This window comes from Schistocerca cancellata, chromosome 2, assembly GCF_023864275.1.
Source record: "Schistocerca cancellata isolate TAMUIC-IGC-003103 chromosome 2, iqSchCanc2.1, whole genome shotgun sequence".
NCBI lineage: Eukaryota > Metazoa > Arthropoda > Insecta > Orthoptera > Acrididae > Schistocerca > Schistocerca cancellata.
Window position 1 is genome coordinate 558,813,075 of NC_064627.1, and position 8,046 is coordinate 558,821,120.

An 8,046-nucleotide genomic window follows, 5' to 3' on the forward strand; every position below is an offset into this window, starting at 1 on the left:
CACACTGAGAAAGCAGACACAATTATGCGAAAATCTGCTTGTGTTTCTCAACGATTATCAATAAGTCTGAGATCTATGTCTACATCTACTTGGTAACTGGAGCAGATTTCGCAGATCTGAAGTTTGTATGCAGCATTGAGTTACTATCAAAATAATATATGAAGCAGTAAATGAAATATTAAAAGTCAATATTCCAGTAAGTGTTCTTATTAGTTTATTACAGCAGTTTTACATTTTTTGATTCCAAAACTAGAAACACAAAACAAGTACAAACACGTTTTCCACCTCGTTTTATACCTGTACAATCTGAATAATTTTCAACCAGCACATACATCTCAGCTTCAGGTCGACATGAACTGTCAGCTATAAAAACCTTTACTGTCCGTCATGAAAAATTTGAATAATTTTTAGTGCTTCATGTCTCACTATCAATGTTTTCGTATACTTGGCTGATGGATGTCCAGGTTGATACTGGACTGCCAACATTTATCATTATGGAACTGCAGTGGATATTCCTACTTTCTCCTTCAAAACTGATATATCTTAGAAATTTATCACCCAATCGTCTTTGGCCACTGTCCATGCCATCTAGCTTCATGGTCCAAGCTTTTACCATCAAATCACTTTCAGTTTCTGACTTCGTCGTAACTGCCGTCTGACTTCGTCGTAACTGCCGTCTGCTTCACGTCTGCTGTGCAGCGAGCTACCTTAATTTAAGTATTAACTGTATTTTTCTTACTTGTCACTTCTTCTTCCGTGTGTATTTGCTTTTAGGAAGCTTTAATTGTCGGGTGCTATTAATAGTGTTCCATAGATTTCGTGTTTGTTTTGAATACAGTCAGAGTCCCTTTAGTCAACCATAGTGCCAGTAGTGCTAGTGTTTTTGTTTTCAATACAGTCCAGAGACAGGTAGCGCTATTTTCATTGTTTTCTACAAGAAGTGGCTAGCAACCACAGTTTAGTGAATAAACAGCCGCCTTTAGTGAATTAGCAGTCTAGTTAAAGGTTGATTAACTCTCTTCAGTAAATTGATTCCTTAGGATGGATAGGATGTGTGACTGCTGTGTACAGACACAGGAGGAGCTGGCCACTGTTCGCGAACAGCTGAGCGTGTTGATGGCCGCGGTCAGCCGTCTTCAGACTGCTGCCTCGGAGTGTAGCGGCACTGGGGAGTCTGGTGCGTCGCAAGGTACACCCCAGGTGTTACATGCTTCACCCACTCTCCCTGCTGTCGAGACATCTTCGCGGGTACCGGGCGCGGTTGGGCCACCCTCTCCCCAAGGGGAGTGGCGGGTTCAGCAGCGTTCGCGGCGCACGAGGCGGAGGGTCAATGTGGAGGCTGGCCGTGTGGCATCGCCCGCTCTGCCTGTGAGTGGACATGTGGCTGCTCCTTCAGCAAGGTCCGAGCAGGCACATGGGGGGAGGGGTTTATTAGTTATTGGGAGCTCCAACGTTAGGCGGGTGATGGAGCCCCTTAGGGAAATAGCGGGAAGGTCGGGGAAGAAGGCCAGTGTTCACTCTGTCCGCTTGCCAGGGGGTCTCATCCGAGATGTGGAGGAAGCCCTGCCGGCGGCGATAGAGAGCACTGGGTGCACCCGACTGCAAATTGTTGCTCATGTCGGCACCAATGACTCCTGCGGTCTGGGTTCAGAGGTTATCCTCAGTTCGTACAGGCGGTTGGCGGAATTGGTGAAGGCGGAAAGCCTCGCTCGCGGGGTAGAATCAGAGCTAACTATTTGTAGTATCGTTCCCAGAACCGATCGCGGTCCTCTGGTTTGGAGCCGAGTGGAAGGCTTAAACCAGAGGCTCAGACGATTCTGCGGAGATCTGGGGTGCAAATTTCTCGACCTCCGCTATTGGGTAGAGAAATGTAAGGTCCCCCTGAATAGGTCAGGCGTGCACTACACGCCGGAAGCGGCTACAAGGGTAGCGGAGTACGTGTGGAGTGCACATGGGGGTTTTTTAGGTTAGAGAATCCCCTCCCTAGGCCCGACAAGACGCCTCCTAAGATGCGGCAAGGTAGGAGTAGCCAAAATGCAACAGGGAATAACAATATTAATGTGCTAATAGTAAACTGCAGGAGCGTCTATAGAAAGGTCCCAGAACTGCTCTCATTAACAAACGGTCACAACGCCCATATAGTACTAGGGACAGAAAGTTGGCTGAAACCAGACGTAAACAGTAATGAAATCCTAAACTCAGATTGGAATGTATACCGCAGAGACAGACTGGACAGTGAAGGGGGAGGCGTGTTTATAGCGATAAGAAGTGCAATAGTATCGAAGGAAATTGACGGAGATCTGAAATGTGAAATGATTTGGGTGAAGGTCACGGTTAAAGCAGGCTCAGACATGGTAATTGGATGTCTCTATAGGCCCCCTGGCTCAGCAGCTGTTGTGGCTGAGCACCTGAAGGATAATTTGGAAAATATTTCGAGTAGATTTCCCCACCATGTTATAGTTCTGGGTGGAGATTTTAATTTGCCGGATATAGACTGGGAGACTCAAACGTTCATAACGGGTGGCAGGGACAAAGAATCCAGTGAAATTTTTTTAAGTGCTTTATCTGAAAACTACCTTGAGCAGTTAAACAGAGAACCGACTCGTGGCGATAACATATTAGACCTTCTGATGACAAACAGACCCGAACTATTTGAAGAAGTTAACGCAGAACAGGGAATCAGCGATCATAAAGCGGTTACGGCATCGATGATTTCAGCCGTAAATAGGAATATTAAAAAGGGTAGGAAGATTTTTCTGTTTAGAAAAAGTGACAAAAAGCAGATTTCAGAGTACCTGTTGGCTCAACACAAAAGTTTTGTCTCAAGTACAGATAGTGTTGAGGATCAGTGGACAAAGTTCAAAACCGTCGTACATAATGCGTTAGATGAGTATGTGCCAAGCGAGATCGTAAGAGATGGAAAAGAGCCACCGTGGTACAACAACCGAGTTAGAAAACTGCTGCAGAAGCAGAGGGAACTTCACAGCAAACATAAACATAGCCAAAGCCTTGCAGACAAACAAAAATTAGGCGAAGCGAAATGTAGTGTGAGGAGGGCTATGCGAGAGGCGTTCAATGAATTCGAAAGTAAAGTTCTATGTACTGACTTGGCAGAAAATCCTAAGAAATTTTGGTCTTATGTCAAAGCGGTAGGTGGATCAAAACAAAATGTCCAAACACTCTGTGACCAAAATGGTACTGAAACAGAGGATGACAGACTAAAGGCCGAAATACTAAATGTCTTTTTCCAAAGTTGTTTCACAGAGGAAGATTGCACTGTAGTTCCTTCTCTAGATTGTCTCACATATGACAAAATGGTAGATATCGAAATAGACAACAGAGGGATAGAGAAACAATTAAAATCGCTCAAAAGAGGAAAGGCCTCTGGACCTGATGGGATACCAGTTCAATTTTACACAGAGTACGCGAAGGAACTTGCCCCCCTTCTTGCAGCGGTGTACCGTAGGTCTCTAGAAGAGCGTAGCGTTCCAAAGGATTAGAAAAGGGCACAGGTCATCCCCGTTTTCAAGAAGGGACGTCGAACAGATGTGCAGAACTATAGACCTATATCTCTAACGTCGATCAGTTGTAGAATTTTGGAACACGTATTGTGTTCGAGTATAATGACTTTTCTGGAGACTAGAAATCTACTCTGTAGGTATCAGCATGGGTTTCGAAAAAGACGGTCATGTGAAACTCAGCTCGCGCTATTCGTCCACGAGACTCAGAGGGCCATAGACACGGGTTCCCAGGTAGATGCCATGTTTCTTGACTTCCGCAAGGCGTTCGATACAGTTCCCCAAAGTCGTTTAATGAACAAAGTAAGAGCATATGGACTATCAGACCAATTGTGTGATTGGATTGAGGAGTTACTAGATAACAGGACACAGCATGTCATTCTCAATGGAGAGATGTCTTCCGAAGTAAGAGTGATTTCAGGTGTGCCGCAGGGGAGTGTCATAGGACTGTTGCTATTCACAATATACATAAATGACCTGGTGGATGACATCGGAAGTTCACTGAGGCTTTTTGCAGATGATGCTGTGGTGTATCGAGAGGTTGTAACAATGGAAAATTGTACTGAAATGCAGGAGGATCTGCAGCGAATTGACGCATGATGTAGGGAATGGCAATTGAATCTCAATGTAGACAAGTGTAATGTGCTGCGAATACACAGAAAGATAGATCCCTTATCATTTAGCTACAAAATAGCAGGTCGGCAACTGGAAGCAGTTAATACCATAAATTATATGGGAGTATGCATTAGGAGTGATTTAAAATGGAATGATCATATAATGTTGATCGTCGGTAAAGCAGATGCCAGACTGAGATTCCTTGGAAGAATCCTAAGGAAATGCAATCCGAAAACAAAGGAAGTAGGTTACAGTACACTTGTTCGCCCACTGGTTGAATACTGCTCAGCAGTATGGGATCCATACCAGATAGGGTTGATAGAAGATATAGAGAAGATCCAACGGAGAGCAGCGCGCTTCGTTACAGGATCATTTAGTAATCGCGAAAGCGTTACGGAGATGATAGATAAACTCCAGTTGAAGACTCTGCAGGAGAGACGCTCAGTAGCTCGGTACGGGCTTTTGTCAAAGTTTCGAGAACATACCTTCACCGAAGAGTCAAGCAGTATATTGCTCCCTCCTACGTATATCTCGTGAAGAGACCATGAGGATAAAATCAGAGAGATTAGAGCCCACACAGAGGCATACCGACAATCCTTCTTTCCACGAACAATACGAGACTGGAATAGAAGGGAGAACTGATAGAGGTACTCAAGGTACCCTCCGCCACACACCGTCAGGTGGCTTGCGGAGTATGGATGTAGATGTAGATGTTCTTAAAGTGTTTCTGATTTCCTGCTCTTCCTGTGCAGTGGTGCAGCTGATGGCAATTGTGTGGATGTTGATGAGTGTGTTGGGATTCCTGCAACAGTAAATAAATAAATAAATGTGCAGTATATTCCTGTAACTCCGCCTGGGGTCAGTTGCCTTGCAACAGACACTGCAAGTCCCAAGCCCGGATAAAGGAGGAGGGTTGGGCATTGGGCTAACAACCCAGTCCTGTAAAAATCTCTTTGTTACAAAATACAAACTTGCCTCAGATGTGGATAGTTACAATGGAATACGGAAACTGCAAAGGAATAATGGCATACGATTTAGAAATGTTAATTTTGGATCTTGGAATGTTCAGAGCCTGTATAGACCAGGAACCATCCAGACTATGGTCTCAGAAATTAACCAACTAGACCTGGTGGCGGTACAAGAGACAAGATGGCTAGGAGAAGGAACTCACAAAGAGGATGTATACACACTATTCTACAGAGGATATGTAGATAAACACGAATTGGCACTGGTTTTGTAATACACAACGAAGCAGCAAATTCAGTTAAGGAATTCAAAGCTGTTAACAAGAGAATATCCTCCACAGTACTTGGAAACCCAGTGTCAGACATCACATTCATCAGTGTTCATGCCCCAACTGAGGATAAAACAGATAAGGAAAAGGAAGAGTTCTATGACCAACTAGAACAAACAGTTGAGAGCACACCAACTAGAAATATCAAGATAATGCTGAGAGATTTTAATGGAAAAGTAGGAAAAGAAAAATTCTACATACCAACCATAGGAAGGCACAGTTTGCATGATGAGACCAATGAGAATGGTCAGAGGATGATCAACTAAGCTATCTCAAAGAACCTGAGAGTAAGACCAACTTACTTCCAACACAAGAGAATACATAAGGGAACATGGTGTTCACCAGATGGAAGAACCACCAACCAGATAAATCACATCTTGTTGGACCAGCGCTATAGCCATAGAGTCATGGACGTCAGGTCGTATAGAGGAGCCGACTGTGCATCAGACCACTTCCTCATTGTGTGCAGGCTTAAATTCATATTCACCTACATGCATAAGAAGAAGAGGACACTAGAACCTGCTTTGAATGTTGAGAAACTATGAGAAATCAAAAACCATTTTGTGGTCTTAGAGACACTGGAACCAAGAGTGAATGTGGAGGAAAGGAGGATATATTGGGAAGAAAGAAGATAATTAAGAGGAGGAAATAGTTCAATGAGACATGCGAGAAGGCTACAGAAAAGAGAAGGAAGATGAGGGAGAAGTGGCTAGCTGACAGGGAGAATGACAGCAAATGGAACATTTTATTAACATCAGAAGGGAGACAAAGCGAATCCCAAGAGCAGAGAAGAGAATATATCTAACCAGTTTGCTAGAACAAGTTGAAGCAGAGAGCCAAAACAAGAACTCAAGGCAATTCTTCCAATACATAAAAAATCTGAAATGTCGATTTCAGAGGCCAACTTTTTGCATCACAGATAAGGGTGGAAACTTTATAAATGACAAGGAAAGAATTGTAGAAAGATGGAAAGAATACCTCTCAAAACTGTTGAATCGCCCAGACCAAGATGAGATATTACCCACAAACACTACGGAGGAAAGGAAAGATGGAAAACAATGGGAAGTTTGTGAAGAAGATGTGAAGATCGCAATCAAAGGACTCAGAAACAACAAAGCCCCCGGGGAGGACAGAATAACATCACAATTAATCAAGGAAGGAGGTGAGAGCTTACACTTAGTCATATATAAACTGACCCGGTTGATATGGGAGAAGGAGACTGCCAGAAGAATGGAAACAGGCTATAATATGCCCAAGATACAAGAAGGGAAGCAAAATAGAATCCATTAACTACAGAGGAACCAGCTTTTGAATGTAACATATAAGGTGGTGTCCATAATTATCCTCAGAAAATTGCAACCATTCATAGAGAACAATATACAGGAGTACCAAGCTGGCTTTCAACCAAACCGATCGACAATAGATCACATTTTCACACTTAGACAATTGTTTGAAAAACACTGGGAATATGAAAAAGATATCTACGGCCTGTTTGACGATTTTCAACATGCATATGACAGCATCCACAGGAATAGCATATACAATGCAATGCGTTATTTCAGAATCTCTGAGAATATAGTGAGAATGGTGCAAACTTGTATGGAAGGGTGAAAGGTAACAGTACATTTCCGAGGAGCCACATCGCAAACATTCAAGAATGAGACATGCCTCAGACAAGGGGATGCTCTGTCATGTGTTCTGTTCAGTATCATCTTAGAGAAAGTAATAATAGAGTGTAGGCAACAGGAGTGGGCTGGAGCAGAGGTGGACAGTAACTTCAATTGTCTCACATATGCAGATGACATAGTACTAATAAGTGAATCAAAGCACAAGTTGAAAGAAATGTAGCAGAAAATGGACAACTATTCACAGAAGGTAGGCTTCAAAATGAATCGAGACAAAACAGAGTTCATGCAATTAGGAAGAAGACAAGAGCAGAAAGAACATCTTGAGATAGATGGCAAGAGGTTCAAGATAGTACACAACTTCAAATACTTGGGATCTTGGTTTACCAAATACAAAACGTAAAAATGGACATCAAGGAAAGAATAGCAGTGAGAATGAAATGCACGCATTCCCTCACAGAGACGCTCGCCTTTAAATCGATCTCAGAGAACACTAAGATGAAAATCTACAACACAGAGATATGCCCAGCAGTAATGTATGGTTGAGAAACATGGAGCATGACTACGTGAGAAAGGGAAAAGCTATCAATATTTGAAATAAGAGTAATGAAGAAGATATGGGGACCAGTTTTAGACAGCAGAGAATGGAGGAGGAGAAAAACGAGGAAATTACCTTCTGATGCGACAACCAACTATCCTACAGAAGATAAAGAGTAAAAGAATACAATGTGTGGGCCATGTAACTCGTTTGCTAGATGGAAGACAGGCGAAGATGGCACTAGTGGGGAAACCAAACGCCCCACTGGACGACCAAGGCACCGCTGATCCACATCTGGCGAAGGACCTAGCAGCCCTGGGAACTGAAGTCACCTGGAAGAACTGGGCACAAAACAGGAAGAAATGGAGGCAGTTTGTGGAAGCAGCACATGGTCTCCAGGGCCTGTAATAGCTGAATATCTATTTATCTAATATATTCCTCTATATTATAATTTAT